Here is a 21,257-nt window from a genome sequence, read left to right as displayed (position 1 = left end):
TAGATAGATAGATAGATAGATAGATAGATAGATAGATAGATAGATAGATAGATAGATAGATAGATAGATAGATAGATATAGATAGATAGATAGATAGATAGATAGATAGATAGATAGATAGATAGATAGATAGATAGATAGATAGATAGATAGATAGATAGATAGATAGATAGATAGATAGATAGATAGATAGATAGATAGATAGATAGATAGATAGATAGATAGATAGATAGATAGATAGATAGATAGATAGATAGATAGATAGATAGATAGATAGATAGATAGATAGATAGATAGATAGATAGATAGATAGATAGATAGATAGATAGATAGATAGATAGATAGATAGATAGATAGATAGATAGATAGATAGATAGATAGATAGATAGATAGATAGATAGATAGATAGATAGATAGATAGATAGATAGATAGATAGATAGATAGATAGATAGATAGATAGATAGATAGATAGATAGATAGATAGATAGATAGATAGATAGATAGATAGATAGATAGATAGATAGATAGATAGATAGATAGATAGATAGATAGATAGATAGATAGATAGATAGATAGATAGATAGATAGATAGATAGATAGATAGATAGATAGATAGATAGATAGATAGATAGATAGATAGATAGATAGATAGATAGATAGATAGATAGATAGATAGATAGATAGATAGATAGATAGATAGATAGATAGATAGATAGATAGATAGATAGATAGATAGATAGATAGATAGATAGATAGATAGATAGATAGATAGATAGATAGATAGATAGATAGATAGATAGATAGATAGATAGATAGATAGATAGATAGATAGATAGATAGATAGATAGATAGATAGATAGATAGATAGATAGATAGATAGATAGATAGATAGATAGATAGATAGATAGATAGATAGATAGATAGATAGATAGATAGATAGATAGATAGATAGATAGATAGATAGATAGATAGATAGATAGATAGATAGATAGATAGATAGATAGATAGATAGATAGATAGATAGATAGATAGATAGATAGATAGATAGATAGATAGATAGATAGATAGATAGATAGATAGATAGATAGATAGATAGATAGATAGATAGATAGATAGATAGATAGATAGATAGATAGATAGATAGATAGATAGATAGATAGATAGATAGATAGATAGATAGATAGATAGATAGATAGATAGATAGATAGATAGATAGATAGATAGATAGATAGATAGATAGATAGATAGATAGATAGATAGATAGATAGATAGATAGATAGATAGATAGATAGATAGATAGATAGATAGATAGATAGATAGATAGATAGATAGATAGATAGATAGATAGATAGATAGATAGATAGATAGATAGATAGATAGATAGATAGATAGATAGATAGAGCTTGGGAATAAATCAAATAGCAGATTTGACATATGTTACATATGATAGTCACCGCCTATTTCTATTAAGAATCTATTAACTTTACATTATCATTCACTCAACCAAAGTTAACGTATTGAAGCTCCGATCAAATATCCCTTTTATCCATTTTTTATGTAATGTTATATTACTTCAGCTGGTATATTGCTAACACACAAATCTTACCCTAGCTAAGACTCGCTTTGTCTTCCTTCTTGAAGATCTACTTGATATGATAGGTCGGAGCTGGTATAAACTTTTGTGTGTTGTTTTTGTATTTGATTATAATTATATCTTTTCAAATAAGCATCTGTTGCTTAATTTGAACCGTATTCAGATTTCAGGAAGTGAATGACTATGTACGAGGTCTACTACACACAAAGTCAAACGTTTTTTTTTTCCTTCTTGAAATCTCGTTGAGCAAATACAGCATGCAGGGCTGGCATAATATTTGAATGAATGTCTGTACCTTTCTTTTTTTTCATTTTATCTTTTTGACGACATTTTGGTTGGTTTATAGTACGTAAGAACTGCAGGAAGCATGCGACTGTGTTTCAGAATTGATGTAGTAATCCATTCTATTATATCCTGATATATCAAGGCTTTTCTTTATTATAAAAACAGCTTGGTGTGATGTGACTAAACCACACGATGGCTTAGTCATTTTATGACCTCGACACACCCAACTTTTTTAGCTTAATCACATTATGGAGCATGTGTTGATCATGTACGCATTGGGCGTGTGTTGAACATAATTTTGTTCATGGATTGAGCACATATTGATCAAGTATGCCTCTTAAAATGTACAACCAGAACCTGATTGTAATCCAAAACCATTGTCTGGGTTTGAAGTAGCCAGGCCGGACTAGAAGGGGTCTAGGCGCTTCATGCCCGGGCCCGGATCTGTTTGGAGGCCCGGAAAAGTATAGGATAAGAAATAATGTATTATGATTTGCATAATATACTTGAGAAAATTAATTAAAATGAAGCTTCGTGACATATAGTAGTTTTCTCCAACCTGGCTCTCGGTGCCCTGGAAGCAGCTGGTCGTGATTTATTATTTTTTGGCCCTGTTTAGCGTTCAACTGGTTTTAAAATACTATTTCACTAGTTTGCCACTTTCTTAAAAATAATGTTGAAGCCTTCACAGAAGAAGGAGGGATGGTTGGTGTAAAGGTGGGGTTGAATAATATCTTTACTCTATAAGTTCCCCCCCCCCCCATGTATTTATTTTTCCAGTAACTCTGGCTCACTTCAGTTGACTTGAGCTAAGCACCCAACTTTGCATGTGGTTGGGTTGTGCAATGACGTAGAACACACATAGTAACCATATAGTATTTCCCCAAGTAACCCCTTCTCCTCCACAAGGATCACATTTCTTTTGCATAGCCACGTGTAAAAACATAATTCGTCACCACGATGATATAGCAACTGCTGTATGCAAACGATATACCTGCCAGATGAGGTGGGTCAGTAGGACTGTTATAAAAGCTACAGAATATATGCGGTTACGCGAACCTAACGCTGTGCGGTTAACGTTTTCATTTCTAGTAGTTTATCATATACAAATTTGGTATATTCTCCAAATCTCCAAGAGACTTCCGAGGATATATGAAACTATTACAAAACAATGATCAATTAAACTGTCTACCGATCACTTTGCATATTTCAAAGGATCCAGCTTTATGATTAATTAACCGTCAAAGCAATCGTTAAAGCAATCGCAGTGATTGACAGGTGATGTGTTTCATTAGCTCATGGGACAAAGACCCTTTTTCCAAATGTTGGAGCATGAGGTTGAGTGGGCCTGCCCCTTCAACATAGTTCCTTAATTGATTTTGCAGATCAGATTCTATTGGAAGCCGTTGTTTGAGTTGGTCACTATTACCATGGCACTGAAACAACTCATCTTATATCATGTGCAGTACCCTTTATATAATTCCAATTTTTACGGCAGTTACAAAGTAAACTTGTTTAAATTGGATTTGTTTTTACTATATTGTTGAAACTTGAACGTAAACCGAGATGTGGACAACAAAGTAAAGGTCTAATTTGTAAACAAACAATATCGAATAGCTATAATTGAGAAATGTGCCACTAAACTAGACTACACAGAGGCAGGTATTAGAAAGCAGTAAATATAATCTGCCTGATTCAATTATATGACGCGCGGTTTAACATCTGTTCATTCATACTTAGTAAAGATTCCTAAATCCTATTGGTCCATTCAGGTCAGCTGACCGTGGTTAATCCTGTGAGTAACGCACGGTAAAATTACGGGGCTTCACTTTAATAAATCTTTGGTTATATGTTACCAAAAATGTTTTGTTTTATGATTTTTCCCCCCACACAAATGGTAGTGTATGAATGAACGGGGTTAATCAACAGTCTAGCGTGCGTTACTCGCATGATTAATGCACTCCGTGTGTTACTGCTATCGCTGGATGCACTCGGGCTCCGCTACGCTCCGCCCTCGTGCATCGCTTGCATTATCCCCCGATCGTGCATTAACCCTGTGAGTAACGCACGCTAGACCGTTGATTAACCCCTTATTAAGATTCAACTGCCGGAGATATTGCTGGCCATCGTTTTAATAATTAACAAATCATCATTACAGCCAGTTTTTCTTCCTCTTAGCTCACGGATGCTCTATGCTTGCTCTACTAGTGCCCCACTCTTGTCCCTTTGTTGCCTCTAAATGAGATATTAAGCAGACCAATCAAATTTGGGGCAAAATATCTGGTGTTTGTTTGTTTGGATCGAATGTGAGAACCTTAAAAAATACTCATTCGGAATGACTTAATTAAAACCTAAATATAATCTGTGATGCCGATTGATCCTGGCATCAAATCAAGTTGTTTTGCAAAACCAACGAAAAGCACAATTAAACCTCATTTCTTAATTCACAATTCACAAATCAGAAATACCACAAATCCACGAAAGAGGCCTCTCGACCAATCTGTGTCATGCCTCCATTGTCTAATCGTAGAAATATTTTCACAAATATTTACAAATTTAAGGGATTTTGCAATATATGGATATTTGCAAGTGGGCATTTTAGCCAAATCGGAAAGAAACCGTCGGTCGCAGCTGTAAGAAATTATAGTTTGTCAGAATATACAGACTTTGTATAATGCAAATGTTAGTTACCCTCCCTCCTCCCCTCTCTTTCCCATTAAGACAATTTTTTTTATCTGGGACTGCTTGTGCCACACTGATGAAAATTCCTCTGTGATAGAATTTCTTTCGTTCTTGCAGCGTTCGAAGATTGTCATATATCATTTACTTCAAGGCAATGAATCGGAAAAGGTTTGTGGCCACCAGTTCTTTGAAGCCGATCTACATATTGGGGATTCTGGGGGCGCGGGGCGCCCCTCATAAAAAGATGTTGGCGTAAAACGGCTGAATTATGCATTCTATGGTATATTTAAACTACATACATTTGATTTGATTTGATTTGATTTATTTGATTTTCCACAGATGATAAATATATTCATGTGGAGGGAAGTCCTCTAAAAAGCCAACATAGGCTTAACAAGGTAGAGGACTCCAAAGAAAGAAAAAAAACATATATACATAAATGTTAATATAATTTATATCTTAATAAGGAATAATTAATAACATACAATGTAAACGATGTATCAATACTGAGAAATGACTTCTTTTTTAGAGTTTTTCTAAATGTTACTTTAGATTTTATAGGAGCAGTTAGAGAATTCCATATCCTCATAGCACGATTCTCTAAACTTAACGTACCGAATGTTGTATTACATACGTTGTGGTGTGCTTGACCGGCACTTCTACTGCGATGACTATGTATGGCGCTGTTAATAGTAAAGAAGTCATGAAAGGCTGCAGGAAGTAAGCCATTCCAAGCCTTGTAAAAGAATGTGGCTACATTCAACCAAACAATATTGCTAAATTTTAATAAGTTGAGCAATTTGAAAAGTGAGCTGGTGTGTTCATGAAATTGCGAATGAGTTATATGACGAATGACTTTCTTTTGTAGGATTTCAAGAGGTTGAAGATAAACATTGTGGGTGCAAGACCAGATTATAGAGCAATATGAAAAATGGGGGGAAAACTAATGTTTGGTAAAGCATTCTAAGAATATTCTGAGGAAAATAGTGTTTCAACTTAGAAATGATACCAACAATTTTCGCCACAGTGTTTGCATTATTATGTTCACACCAAGTAAGTTTACTATCAGTATATACTCCGAGAAACTTAATACTATGTTCATGTTTGGTAGGCTTACCATCCATTAACATGTCTTTTTTCCAAGAAAAATATTTACTTTTATTGAAAACAATGTAGCTGGTTTTATCAAGATTAAGTAATAGCTTATTAGTTGCAAACCAGTCGTAAAATGTATTCAACTCCATGGATACTATGTTATGTAAATTAATCTAAATATTGGATTCGAAAAATATACTAGTGTCATCTGCAAATAAAATAGTTTTATCAATATTAAAGATATGACAGATGTCATTGATATATATATAATATATATATATATATATATATATATATATATATATATATATATATATATATATATATATATATATATATATATATATATATATATATATATATATATATATAATGAAAGGAGGTGGTCCTAATATTGAACCTTGAGGAACACCACAGCGGATTTCAGCATAGTCAGACATGGTGTTGTTATACGAAGTATACTCTAAACGTTTCGATAAGTAGCTGTACATCGAGTTAAGGATTGGTCCTCTGATACCGTAGAATGATAAATTGTTTAGGAGAATACGATGGTCAATGGTATCAAATGCTTTTGATAGGTCAAAGAATATACCAATACATGTTTTCTTCTTATGAAGGCTATCGTATAATTTATCCGTGGCATCTACCAGGGCAAGCTCAGTTGAGTGACCAGGGCGGAATCCATATTGTTCCTTGCAAAGTATGTCATTAGCATCGAGAAAATTTATGGTTCTGTTGGAAATGAGACGTTCGAGAATTTTGGAAAAGCATGATAGAATAGAGATTGGTCGGTAGTTCTCGTAGATAATGGATTCTCCTTTCTTAAAAATGGGTAAGATCTCAGCAATCTTCAGCTTGTCTGGGAATACCCCAGTGGTGAACGATATGTTACAGATATAAGTAAGATGGGTGACAATGAAAGGTAAAACCTGCTTAACAATATCTGGCTTAAAATCATCATACCCAGCTGCTTTCTTTGGCTTTAAGCAATGATTCGCTACACGTAAACGTTCTCCTCCCTGACAGGGTAGGTAAAAATAGAGTTTCGCGTACTATTATTACTATATATGGGGTTGTTTGATTTTGCAGTATGATTTATTTAGCTAGCAAGTGAGGGTCCAAGGTTAATGAAGAAATCGTTGAAGCCATTTGCAATTTCTTGATCGTCGCTGGTTTCGTGATCGCCGTCTTTGAAAACAGATGGGTACGATGATTTCTTACGGCCGCCTAAGAACCTCATTAATGCGCCCCAGGTATCATTTACATTATTGTTACTTTCTTTGAATTTGTTATAAAAATATAACCGTTTAGAAAATCTTATTGTTTTTTTTTAAACTTGTTTCGGCAAGCAACATAAATTTCTTTATTGCTATTTGTAGGAGGTTTTGAGTAAAGTCTGTAGAGATGTTTTTTTTTTCTTTTAATAGATTTTAGTATACCCTTAGTAATCCATGGATATTTTCTCTTGCGCCTATTTCCTTTAGTTATTAATAGATGATGAAAACACTTATTATAAGTTAAATAACAAGTGTTAAAAAATTAGTTGTAAGCTGAATTAGCATAAACTTTAGTTAACACCTCATCCAATGTTTCCTTCTCAATGTCATCGATAAATTCTGATATGTTGTGTCTGTTAAAATTGCGTATATGAAAGGATTCTTTTCTCTTGTTTGTCCTGTCAAGAACCTTTAGGAATATAGGCATATGATCACTTAAATCAGTAATGAGTATGCCTGTAGTAAGAGAGGAATTAGCATTCGTTATAATGTTATCAATAACAGCAGCTACATTCCTACTAAAACGAGTAGGTTTTGTTATCGTAGGGTAAAAACCGTACGAGTGCATAATGTTTAAAAAATTCTCTAGACTTACTAAAATTGGACAAGTTAATGTTATAATCCCCCAAAATATACGTATTACTTTGGTGATTGGTTATAGTGATCAATTGGATTTCCATGTGTGTGTGTTAAAATCAGCCAATGAGTCATTTGGTGGTCTGTACACTACACCGATGATGGAATTCTCACGTTTACAAGGCTTTGTAATTTCAATAAACAATGACTCAATAGATACATTAAATATTGATAGATCAGGTCTACATTTATAACTAACATCATTACATATATATATAGGCAGATTCCTCCATCCCTTCTGGTTTCTCTGTGTCTTTCTCCAAGTGTATAATTCTCCATGTTGATAAGGGGGAAAATATGTTTGCCAAGCCAAGTTTCAGTAAACCCAATAACTGAGAAATTTTCGTTTAGTGTTTTAATGTATGAATATATATCGTCGAAATTTGTGTTGAAGCTACGACTGTTGAGGTGGAATATGGACACAGAATTACGTTGTGGTAAATTATTGAATGTATCAATATCATAGTACTTACATGATACGTTGGTTTGACATGTAATAGTGTTATGACTATAGTTCACGTTGGGATTCAGAAGAGAAGCCATGTTGAAAGGTTGAAGGCAATTAAATGATGCGTTATCTACTCTTTTATATGTGTGAAATATCGAAATTAATATTATATAAACAGCAACACTGATCATTTTGGCATAATTTCTTGGGTTCTTGACACTTGCCTCTTTAGAGGCTAAGGGTTAGGAGATTGACTGGTACTACTTCTCGTAGCCATGGATACCGTTGGTGCATTTTGTCCCAGTTCAGTCGCATTAGATAGTGCAGTCCCTGTATGCTCCTTTTCTGGTGCTGGTTATTTTACGGAGTCCATTGGCTCCTCTATTGTATCTGGTGATCGTGAGAAAGATACGCTTGAGATGTTTTCCTCTTCGTCCTTTGTCTTACTTGGGTTCATGTCATTGTTCTCATCCTGTGCATTCTCGTTATTTTGAGGGCAATTATAGCTTCCAGTTCGTGGCAATTAAAGCATTCTACGTTTGGGCAATGGGATTCCGTGTGTCCTTGTGTGTTGCAGATTTTGCATAAATATTTAGGGCAATTACGCATGATATGGTCATTACCAAGACACAAATTGCAAACTTTAGACTGTCCATTATGCTTCAGTCTCATATGAACTTTGTTGATGACAATGGCATAAGGTAGGCTTAGGACTGACGATGGGAGCTCCAGACGAACATATCGTATACCATTTTCAATGTTCGGATACAAATTAGATACATTAGGTATCTAATTTGGCCTAACCGCAATATTTAGGGTAATGATCACTTTTTAATTTTGTGGGGTGGGGGTGCGGGGTGTGGGGTTCACAATTTTTTGACGAATTATTGTATCTATACTATGCGTAACACCATTGTCCCACAAACAAAATATCCTTGTTTAATTTATAATTTTAAAAAGAAAATGCAATTATCGTTTTATATGGTCATAAGTGTCGAACATGATGGCATTTTACAGAAAATTATGTCCCATCCCAGAGCCCCCCTCCCCCCACCCAACCGAACTGGCCACCATCGGTTCCAAAAACATAACATTTGTCATAATATAAAATAGTAGCTATAAGTGAGATAACTAAATAACTAACAGTTAAAGGACGGTTAAATGAACGAAATCACCCTGAAATCATATATTGATTCTCTTTTTGAATAAACTATTTATTTGGAGGTAACAGATGAGGTGACATTATATAAAGTTTTGGTCCCTTGATTAGAGCAATACGTTATACTCGTTACGTCTTTAATTGTTATGTAGACCATTGAGAATTGTGTATTACTATTCATTTCTAACTTTCTGTTGTGAGTGTGGGGCGGGGTGTGGGGGTGGTGAGATAGGGGTGGACAGTGCTAAAGATGTAAAATGCGAAATCCAATAGCGTGCATAGTGTGCGAATTTAATTATTGTTATACTATGATTATATATTATTATATCAAACCACAACTAGCAAGAGTTTTCATGTCTTTGTAACTTGATTTCAAAACCTCTGCCAAAAAAAGAGAGAAACACGATTTGTTTTTCAAATTATTATTTAATTTCCGTTAACTCATTACTTATTACACTTTTGCCAAATATCACACATAGTAAGAACAAAGGACCTGAAACATACACATTGCCATTTTTTCCATATCGATCGAACAAAATTCTTGCTTAAAAGAAGAAAAACTTGTAACTATATAGACTTGTACTATTTTACCTTAATAGCACATTGATAGAAACTTTTTCATTTGCAGGGCTGCCTCAAATTCTACTGTTTTTCTGATTTTTTTACGATATTATATATCCTTACGCCACTGAATATTCTTTAGCGATCTTATTTTGGGTTTTTAAGAAGGTTCGACAAATAACTTTGCGCAGTACAGTTATAAATGTCACAAATGAATCATATGGCAGGTTGTCGAAATACAAAAAAAACAGGTTCAAGGGCAGAACCTAATGAGGTCCTCAAAGAGAAATATAAAAGACATCGAATACATGTGAAGAGGAACATTTTAGGTTCTTGTCTCAAACCGTAACTAACGAGCAGATAAAGGAGGGTTTAAGATACGACCTATAACCCTTCTATAACCATTGCTACTGCAAGCTGTGCGAACATCTCTGCATGAATTTACCCTTGACCGAAACAAATACCCACTTCTTGAATATTTTAACTTTCAAGAAACGATCGTTACAATATTATGATATCAATTAAACATATACCGATCAAGTTATTATATTTGTAGTTTACAAGGTATTTATAAATAGACCATAGCAAAATGAACGTATATCAATTATGTATTCATGCAATGTCTAGAGAAATATGAACTGTAAGAAAGCCGCTTTATGCTTATTTATTGGTCAATATAACAACAACAAACGCAAAAGGAAAAAGACAGACAAAAACTATTACAAGTGTACTCGACTTTATGCCGAAGAAGATCAAAGAGTTCGCTGATAATCATTTCATATAAAGACTTCTTTGGATGTGATGATTCATGGGCTGTAATAATTTGATAAGTATGGGATGTTCGTCCACGGGAGATAATACATAGTTTCCATATAGACAAATATGGAAGAAATTGATCGTTCATCAGGAGGAAAGCTGTCTGTAAAGCCTCCCTTAAATTGCAAATGAAAAAGTTATAATCATCGTGGTGCCATTTGGTGACAAACGTGGTTTTGTATCCAAGGCAACAAACATTACTGCAATATTTGTGTTAATATTACAAACTAAATAGTGGGCCAGCTCTTATTGGATTTCAAACGGTCTTAATCTTAGATGAAATGAGGGAGATAATGATTAACTCTTTTTGAGGACTTCTTTGCACGACTAGATATCATAAGGAGATCTTTACTATCCATCTTGATCTTTTAATAGTTGTGTTGAAGGAGAAGTCACATGTAAAGTCAACATAATGTTACAAATACACAATAAATGCTAGTATTCTGGCCAATGTCAAGGGCTGGATTTATCACAGCGTCATACGAAAATTCTAACTTACAGAAATGGTTGGTAAAGTGTTAGAGCAATCATTCAGGAAATGTTTGTATGTCTAAATTGGCGAACGAACAAGAAACCGATTTCTTTAGCTCGCGATAGCATATAGTCTACGACGCATTAGTGACTAAATTCACATCACACCTGAAAAGGCATTGATATAGCAATATAAGTGAATGTTACAGGATAGTTTAATACTGGTGTGAGGGAGCTGTTTCCGTACAGTAAAACACTGAATATTGAGATCGTAGACGACAACATGTGGTGAAAGATAACTAAAAAGAAGAGCTGCAGGTTTAAAAACTGCAGGAGATTTCAACGGGGTGTATGTTTAACCAAAAGCTTCTAACTTATAAGGAAATATGTTGACGGAAATGTTCCATTCATTTTGCAAATCTACACAATGGAATCTGTGGAGAAAAAAAGTTGTACATTATTACTGGAGCGTTTCGAAGTTGTAAGCAGTTGAGATGTATCCAGACAGGCCTGGGTAAATTTAACCACAATTTGCGTGAAGCAGCTCAGATGACATGATAGAATATGCGTCACTATTATAGACTCTGGTCCCCAGTCGTTGGTTATAAAGGTCTATTCTTCACTCAGAACGATACAGTTAACCGGTCAGTGTAGATATCAGCGGCTTTCTAGTATAATATCAATCGGGGTTTTTATGTGATGAACAACAATGGAGAGAAAAGCAGGTGGAAAGTTCATATGCCTGTAAAATAATGAGAAAATATTTTATTTACACAAACTACGTTCTATAATTCTTATTAGATAGCCTTTCCCCCTAATTATGTTTGCCTCACTACCAATTTCATTAAGAAGAATACTTGTCTTGTATAAGTGTTACACTAAGAAATTTTCCTATTTGTTGAAATATTTCAGAATCAGCCCTGCTTATCTCGACCCGTCAAAATTCAAACAAACCACAAAAAAAGGGGTTATAAGTTAATTTTACTACGCTCATCGATCAAGGCTCTTCATCCAAGTTATAAATAACAAAGTATTGGAAAGGTGTGAAATTTCATTAGTACTTAATAAATCTTAAACACAATCAACAATTAAAAAAGAAACAATGCATTGCTTTCGGTGGTTGCCAAGTTGGTGCGATGACTTATTAATTGCAGAAAAATGGAGTTTATCTAACGATTTTGATGGATGGTTATTGGTAAATTATTAAAAGTGGATTCCCCTTATTTCATGCAACGTGAAGTAATTTCGTATTTCGTTTAAAAGGTTTGTTATCTCTACCTGTGGTATGTTTTTTTTAACGTTTAGATAATATAACATATTTATACTAAGAAATTCAGAATCATGACAATATAGCGCATGCACTTTGGGTGTGGATTCCAATTCCAACGGATAACTTTGACAGTTTCGATATGTTGCATAAGATTCGAAATCTTTGATTATACAGTAGGGTTTTATTGTGAAAAAGATATAGGTGTCTTGTTCTGTCTCGGAAGAGTTAATAAGTATGACCCTCTCCCGGGTTGTTCTCCTTGATCTTCGTTAATTTGATTCGATTTAAGTTATTTTGAAGATCAAACATATTTCTTGTGTAATATGTGTCATAATGTACATAACGTACATTTAGATATTTAATGAAGTCATGACTATAATCAGGGGCGGGATTTGAGTTGTGAAAGTGGGGGGGCACACCTGCCATCAAGACTATCTAAGCGGAGCGCCACCATCGGTTGGCGCGGAGCGTACAAGAAATTTTTTGGCTTTACAAACCCTCCAGATGGCCGGAAACGGCACTTCCCGAGTGCCCTGAGCTGCATGCACCCATCCTTGAAATATGGATCTCATGTCTGCAATTGTATCTAGATAGTAAATTATCGTTTAAAAATTTGAAGAGGATTGATATAGTATAACATATGGTCAGATGGTGATGTACAACTTTTGTTACCGTATACGTCACTATCTAAGCGGAGCGCCATCATCGGTTGGCAAGGAGCGTCGAAATTTAAGCAAAAAGGAAATCCTAGATCAGCAAATATGACACCTCTGGTAACAATAAATCACATCTAGACAGTTCTTTCCCCCTAAAATTATTAGTACATTGTGCATTCTACCGATCAAGAATATGTTCAGCACCCACTTCGAAATTCTCCCCGCGGTCCCCACTTCTTGGAGCACTTGGCAAATATTGGGGACTGAACATACCTTCACCCCCCCCCCCCACTTTTATGCAAAACCAAACGTAAGTGTTTCATTCATCATCGAGAATAGATCCGAAAACGGAACTCAAAGCCACACATTATTTTATCGGCCCTACCGAAACTGCCGAGTGCTGTATACTGTAACAATGTATTTAATGTGTTACTGTGTTAGTGCCAATTTGTAATTTACATTATTCGATTTGCATGCATCATTCCAGGATTTCGAGCAGTAAAGAAATTACATCGGCATTGCCATTGCATATTGTTGAATTACACGGGGGAGGGGGGGGGGGGTGTCATGTGTCAGTATATTGAATTTAATTATTGATATACCCAATATGCAAATTTGGCTTTCGTAAATCGTTTCTCAATTCAAATCTCAATCTCAAATCAATTCCTGAAGCTAGCACTGTAGCACATTCCGCGGATTCATCACATGCAGAATTGAATCGCTAGTTTGTTAGCTCCAGGATTCGTAACCTGTGCTGCGAAACATGTGTGCTATAGCTCTAGCTCCAGTTATTCTGCATGCTTCATGCTACTATGTTAATCACAAATTCGACTTAGATTCGAATCAAATAGGCCTATTTTGATAGAGCTTTTGTGGGGGAATAATTTCGATTAGGGTTGTGCACATTTGTCTGCAAAAACGACAACAAAAAAAACTAAGGTCTGGGAAAAAGTGGGGGGGCAAATGCCCCCTCTTGCCCCCCCGTAATCCCGCCCATGACTATAATGCTTTAATACTTTTACTTATTATTTTATTGAGAAGGGATTCTGTTTATTAACAAATGTTTTTATAGTCATGATTACAGGAGTATTCATAACCGACCTAACTGACTGAGTTATGCAATTGCTACAAATCCGTCATCATATCAGTTATTAGTCAGCAAGTTTCATTTGAAATAACGAAGTAAAAGAAACACTTATCGAAATAATACCAATGTGAGAATGGTTTTGGGCGAAATAATTCACTCATTAATGTTCCTTTGTCTTAGTTTCATCATTTCTAATCTAATTAATAGCATTAATTTGCTAATAGTATCTAAACTCTGTAGGTTGGAAAAAAATCATTAAAGTTATAGTTGTAGTTTTTTGTATGGGAACATTCACTCCATGATGTGATCTTTATTGCTTAGTAAATCATCGAGTCATGACGTCTTTTGAAAAATTGTTTTTTTAACGTTTTTGATATGCCTTTCTAAGGTCAACAAATGTAGCTACCTAGTCTGAAGCAACCTCTTAGCAGAAGTAGGTATAGGCTTACCTTAATTTGCATGTAGCCAACGAGGCGAAAGTTGTTTTTTATGGAACGCCAAAAGGACCACAGTGACATGAACCACTACTAATTTGACATGTACTACTACTAATTCGAAGTGTACTACTACTAATTTGAAGTGTAATACATGTAAAATGTCGCGTACTACTACTAATTCGAAGTGTACTACATCTAAAATGTCGCGTACTACTACTAATTCGAAGTGTACTACATCTAAAAAGTCACGTACTACTACTAAATTGGAGAGATGGCGCTATTCACAATCTTTCCGATACCATGTCATCGAGTTGCGCATCTGCATCACAAGCAGCAATTTCCCAGTTATTGAAATGTCAAGAATGCTTTAGATTCCCCAGCTGTGCCAAAGTACATGCTATTTTCTACATTTGCCACAGACCTTAAAGGTATAAACTGTAAAATAGACATTTGAATCAACAGAGTATTGAAGAATATGTTTTCTTCATCATTATTTTAATGCAGATGCGCAACTCGATGACATGGTATCGGAAAGATTGTGAATAGCGCCATCTCTCCAATTTAGTAGTAGTACGTGACTTTTTAGATGTAGTACACTTCGAATTAGTAGTACTACGCGACATTTTAGATGTAGTACACTTCGAATTAGTAGTAGTACGCGACATTTTACATGTATTACACTTCAAATTAGTAGTAGTACACTTCGAATTAGTAGTAGTACATGTCAAATTAGTAGTAGTACATGTCACTGTGGTCCTTTTGGCGTTCCATAGTTTTTGTCGTTCAATGGTTTGGATACTTTTAAACTAATAGCATTTTTTCGAACATATTTTTAAGTGAAAGTCCGAAAGCTATGATTTATTGCGGCAAAACGAAAGTAATTTTCATTTTCATCCAACATTGCCATTTGATCAATGAAACAGAATCTAGTGGACTGGGATAAACAGAGGAATTTAAATAGCTTGAATTGATTTCTAACATTACAAATATGCGAAAAATTCAGAAGCGTTTGGGCTGTGGTGATTTTTTAAAATTATTCTAGCGTAATTTCTTACTTTTAGTAATATTCGGATGGTTTGAAACAGTTCTGACTGAAGCTCCGCCCCTCCCCACAATAAAAATAAACTCTGATATTTACAAATTAAGACACAACACATAGAGTTTTTGGCTATAATTAATTAGGCTCCGCCCCGTTCACCAATAAAAAGAAACTCTGATATTTACAAATTAAGAAACACCACAAAGAGTTTTTGGCAGTAAGTAATTAGGCTCCGCCTCCGTGCCACAATAAATAGAAAGTCTGATATTTACAAATTAAGAAACAACACATAGAGATTTTGGCAGTAAGTAATTAGGCTCCGCCCGTTCAACAAGAAAAAGAAACTGATATTTACAAATTAAGGAACAACACATTGAGGGCAGTAAGTAATTAGGTTCCGCCCGTTCCACAATCAAAATAAACGCTCATATTTACAAATTAAGGAACAACACATATAGATTTTGGCAGTAAGTAATTAGGCTCCGCCCCGTTCCACAATCAATAGAAACTCTGAAATTAAAAAATTAAGAAACAACATATAGAGTATTTGGCAGTAAGGAATTATGAATGATTAAATTATACTTACAGAAAATAAATATATCTCTCTAGCAAAAAGGAAGAAAGTTTACTCCCTGAAAAAGAAAAAAATATCAATAAATATAAAGCAATCAATACCGAAGAGTACATTTTGTCTATGATATTAATATTTTTGTAAACAATTTCACGCTGAAAGTCTCAATATAATATTTTATTGCAGTAGCATCAATTAGGATACCCCCCCCCCTCCCCACCCATCCCAAAGCAATTTTCACACTTTTGTTGCATTTCGATAGTTTGAAATTGTTATCTAGTATTGACCATTTGCAAGAAATTGTTGAAGTCACAAGTTGTATCAACCACAAAATATCGTAATATTTTGTTTTAGTTGCATAAAACGGTGATCAATAGAACATTTTTTCACTTTAATTTCAGTTTATTTCACGATTAATATTACAAACTATTTTATAAATATGAAAATAAAGCATAACAATTTCAAAATGTCATACAAAATGTAGAAATATCATCTGCTTGAAACATTTAACGAAAGATGAAGCCGTAGAAATTCAATAACAAGGCTGCTTATGACCCCAAATTGGGATAAATGAGCAGCTCTCTATACAAATTGGGATTCTGAAGAGGAAAATTGTAACATTTGATCTTATTGTACTTTGTGTTAATAGAGAGAGAGAGAGAGAGAGAGAGTCAGAGAGAGTTAAATTCAAAATGAAGATTTAGTTGATATTCATCAAAATTTGAAAAGTTCTTGCAAATCATTTCTACATTAGCATCATGTTTCATCTCTATAGAGTAAAGCAAATCTGTCTCAAAAACAGAACTAGTATTGTTCAGTACAAGTGACAAACGCCTACAGTGGAATTGCGACTTTATATATATATATATATATATATATATATATATATATATATATATACATATACATATATATATACATATAAATATATATATATATATATATATAAGAATTGAATGTGAAACAAGTGGTATGACAGATATATAGTAAATCAATAAAGAATAAAACACCAGAAAAATTCCACTTCACGACCGGTTTCGTCCTTTGTGGAACTCATCAGGCGAAGGTAGGAATCGAACCCCGGATCTTTGTGTCACGAACCGAAGTCCGTACCACTCGACCGCAGTGATTCTACCGGTGTGTTACAGTGTATAAATTGGCATTGAATAACTGTCATTAAGGGCGTATTACCCGAGTGTTATGATTGTACAGAGTGCACCCCTGGCGCTTTGAATCTGACAATTTTACACAGAATAGTAATAATATATATATATATATATATATATATATATATATATATATATATATATATATACATTTTGGTAGTCCATGCATGTAAACTTACACGTTGAGGTCATCGTCACCGTATATTTCAACGTCATCGGGATTCATGTAAGGTTCTCGACCGTAGTACTCTTCCCTGAATCTCTTCAAGAAGGGATTTTTGAAGGCCTTGGTACCTCGTCCCCTTTGTCGACTGTTTGTCTGTCTGTTACCAGGTGCAACGTAGAAATTCCTTGCCTCTGACATGCTGATGACGAGGGCGACCACAAGCGTAAGAGCAAGAAGAATTGTTTTGGTGTTCATGATTAGTTCTGTAGAGCAAAAATATAATCAAAATAAATTGTCAATGTTTCAGCATATAGAATCCATTTGGAGAGGTAATAACGTGAGTATTTACAATATTATCTTTTAAAAGAACTGTTAATATATACAACGAAAATACAAACACCACATTTTGCTTGCATTGTCTCCCTCCATTTTGAATTTCGTTTTTTATTTTTAAATTTATCATGTCTCAACTTTGTTTGCAAATTGATTAAACTTGTCTAGTGGGTCCTATTTTGCTATTTGCTTCTTTCTGCCAGTTGATAATTAAGATCGTAAACATAACAATGAATAGGGTACAGTAACTGACTGATATGTGGACACTTGATTTTAGCAGTTTCAAGCATTGCAAGTTTTGTAGCAACTGTCTAAAAATAGTGGAACATTAACACCTGGTATATGATCTCATGTTGGTTCTCAACATTTTAACACCCAGGCAATTTAAATATTAGCCTATAGTTTTAATTACACGTAAATACTAAATTAGAAAAGTCTAAATCTTTAATGATATCTTCAATATTTGAAAGAGAATTTGACTAGTCCAGCTAAGGAAGCACATTGTAGTGATATTAAACTATACTAAATCGAAAAAAAAACCCTTCAAAGCTGCTAAAGGTAAGGATGAAAATGTAAAAAAAAAGGTTCATCTAACAGCCTCATTGCTAAGGATTTCATTAGGGCTTCATGCAATATGTTGGTACCAGTTGTGCGAGAACTGAGTATCCATGGTAATACTTGCTACAAGTTAACTGACTATAAAACGGTTCTTGGTGCACTCGACGAAGATGTTCCTCTCGATCACAACAGGCGAAAATGATCTCTGGATAATCACTGTTAGCGAAAATCTTTTTTAAGGCAATCTTGTCAATCCGATAACTTATGCGCATCCCGAGTGATCTTAATGTCAATTAATATGTTTCTTAGAAATTCTCAAGTCGGCAAAGTTCAATATAATATCTTAAAACTGTCACACAATTGTTGACAAATTGAAGAAAGTTGACTATATTATCGGCAAACATTTCTGAATGAGAAAACATTCCGGTGGTAGTGATAATAATATATAACCACTTAGGATATAAACATATGCCATCAATATTCGTTAACTTTAGGTGCCTTGGTCTTTGCAAACCTTGGTTGTTAATTGCAAGGAAAGAAGGGCGTGAATGGTCATAAGGCACCTAGATGAACTTGTGAAAGTTTAGTTCTATTTATAGAGATACCATTAATGCAAAGAAGAGAGACTTCTTTTCCGAGAATAACTATTACGTTGAGTGTTTAACAAGATCAATGACCAAACTGCTGCCATATCAAACATTTCCGATTTGAAATGAGAACGGGAGGGGTAGAATTACTGCACAATATGTTTTTTTTTCTTCAGGGAAATTCTTTTCACCTCTCGTCGAGCTCTGCTTTCTGTCATGTAAATGTTTATATTCAATGTTACTTTTCTTCATATTAAGCCTCAATTTGAAGAAAATGTCGGAAAACAAGGGTAAACAATTTACAGTTATCATGGCCGCCCAATTTTTCTACAAAAAAAGCATTCTACTACTATATTGTTCACACCCAAGGTAAAATACTTCGTGTACACAAACGATTTATTTTCCGCATGCGCATGCAGTTCTCTAGCTTTGCGACGACTAATAGTAGAATGACCCAGAGTATTATGAACAAGATTGGAAAACGCCCATAATTTCTTCCAACAAATCTGTTTTGCTCTCGTCATATCTCGATCAATGGAATCTACTGTAAAGTCAAAGCACGTCAAACGTCTATAGTCATTTAATTTGTTACTTGCAGTCCTTCTCGTAGGCCATTATTAACACATAAGAATTTATCTCACTTGTTTCACACTTTAAAGTTCCCAAAATAGTCTTGATTTAAAATGAACTCGTTACTAAGTTCTGTTTTTGTTTTTTACAAGTTATCCTTTTAGCTTTTGATCCAATTCTGTCTATAACAGTAATTAACAGCACGTTGATATCAGATTCCTTTACAAAGATCGTGCTAAATGAACGTGTCGATTCATTCATGGTATACTTACGGTAACATCCCCTGAAACTGACCTGTATCTTCTGCTAACACAAACAAGCCGTGTGATTCAACTGAACTTTTGTCATGACGGTAATCTATCTGAGCTAGTAATACTAACTGACAACGAACGACATCAACCATAGCGCCCTCTAAATTGATTTTACGTTATCTCACAATGATTTATTGTGATAACGTAGCGGACTCATTTCAAAGGAACATGTAAGGTGACCGTCCCTAGTAAATAGATCAACATAATGGTCATGTCAACTTTTAAGCCTCTTTTTGTTTTAGTTATCAACCTGTTTCGATGTAAATACAGACTGAGCCCAAATTGTAGTAATTAAAATTCCATATCTGCGTTTTATATTTTATTTGTAAACCACTCATGTTTTTAACAGGGAATAACCTCGTTTATCATTCAGATAGTGTCAATTTAACTTATATTTCGTTTTTCACTCAAACTGAATATAACGTTTCAGTGTTTTTGGTTTACTCGTGTAATGTCCAGCGTTTTCGTTGATCTATTTCCTCACAGTGTTATCTCTGTTGCGTATAATAGATTTTATGAACTCCTTGAATCCTTTCTTGTTCTGAAAAGCATGATGCATATTAAGAATAACGAAATTATGTCCTCATGTTTATCAAGATTTTTACAGAATATTACATTCTCTCTATTTGCACCCGCGTCGCGGCCTTCAACACGAAATTCCATCGACACGGAATGATATGGTTTACATGTTCAAATTTGCATAGTGTATGTTCTTCTCCGTCATTATGCTCCCACCTACCCCACTGCCCCACCCCCCCCCCCCCCGCCCCAACGTATGTACTGTATTCCTTACGCACAAACCACGGTAGATCAACTACAAACCATTCACGGTTTTTTATTTCTTGTTTCTGTGCAAGTATATGGATATATCGTATGCAGAGTAAGGATATTCTTTTGATTGTGTTTTGTTTCTTGCCACTCACTCAACTTCATTTAAGTGCCTATATGTATACTACATAGACAGCTGCCTTTAAAGTGTGCGTACATGTCTATAGAATAACATACTGAAAGCAAAAGTAAATTGTCAACAAAAAAGCAGAAAAAAATCAAAATCAAACTTGACTGCATACATATCTGAACTGAACTGAATTGCAATATGTTTCAGTATACGGTATCATCGCGTAAGGCACAAGACTAGTACGTTCTCTCCGATTTCATGGAAATGGTTCAAGTAAAAAATGTTAACACATTTAAAATGGGTCTAGCCTTATATTCAAATATTGCATTTGTAACGGGTTTTTTTTTTACTCGCATATACTATATGAGATGATAACATATTCGTTTTTCATCAAGTTACAATTGATAACGTTCGTTCTATTTTACGACCAGCAACTCCTCGAAATTTCATTCTATATATCAACTTACTTCTATCCTTAAAGGATAAATGTTAATAATAGCGACGGATTCGTGAAGTAAACCAGGAGAATTTTCCCGTGCTGTTTTGAATGAAAACAAATGTTGTGACTTTTGTATTACATTTG

The 21,257-nt window shown here is 34.4% G+C and overlaps 1 long non-coding RNA gene across 2 annotated transcripts in view; it reads right to left on the bottom strand.

The window, feature by feature from the left end:
* Positions 1 to 9,583: 9,583 nt before the first annotated feature.
* The window catches only part of LOC139964499 (uncharacterized), a 66,842-nt gene continuing 55,168 nt past the window's right edge, over positions 9,584 to 21,257 (bottom strand). For both annotated transcript variants that reach the window (XR_011791995.1, XR_011791996.1), the window contains exons 2-4: positions 17,431 to 17,680; positions 16,101 to 16,146; positions 9,584 to 11,767 (exon numbers count right to left, since the gene is read on the bottom strand). This is a non-coding gene — a long non-coding RNA (uncharacterized lncRNA). The remainder of the gene's footprint in view (positions 11,768 to 16,100; positions 16,147 to 17,430; positions 17,681 to 21,257) is intronic.

This window comes from Apostichopus japonicus, chromosome 23 (genome assembly GCF_037975245.1).
Source record: "Apostichopus japonicus isolate 1M-3 chromosome 23, ASM3797524v1, whole genome shotgun sequence".
In the NCBI taxonomy this organism is placed as follows: domain Eukaryota; kingdom Metazoa; phylum Echinodermata; class Holothuroidea; order Aspidochirotida; family Stichopodidae; genus Apostichopus; species Apostichopus japonicus.
Note: the sequence above shows the minus strand (reverse complement) of the source record. Positions and strands in the feature narration are given on the sequence as shown.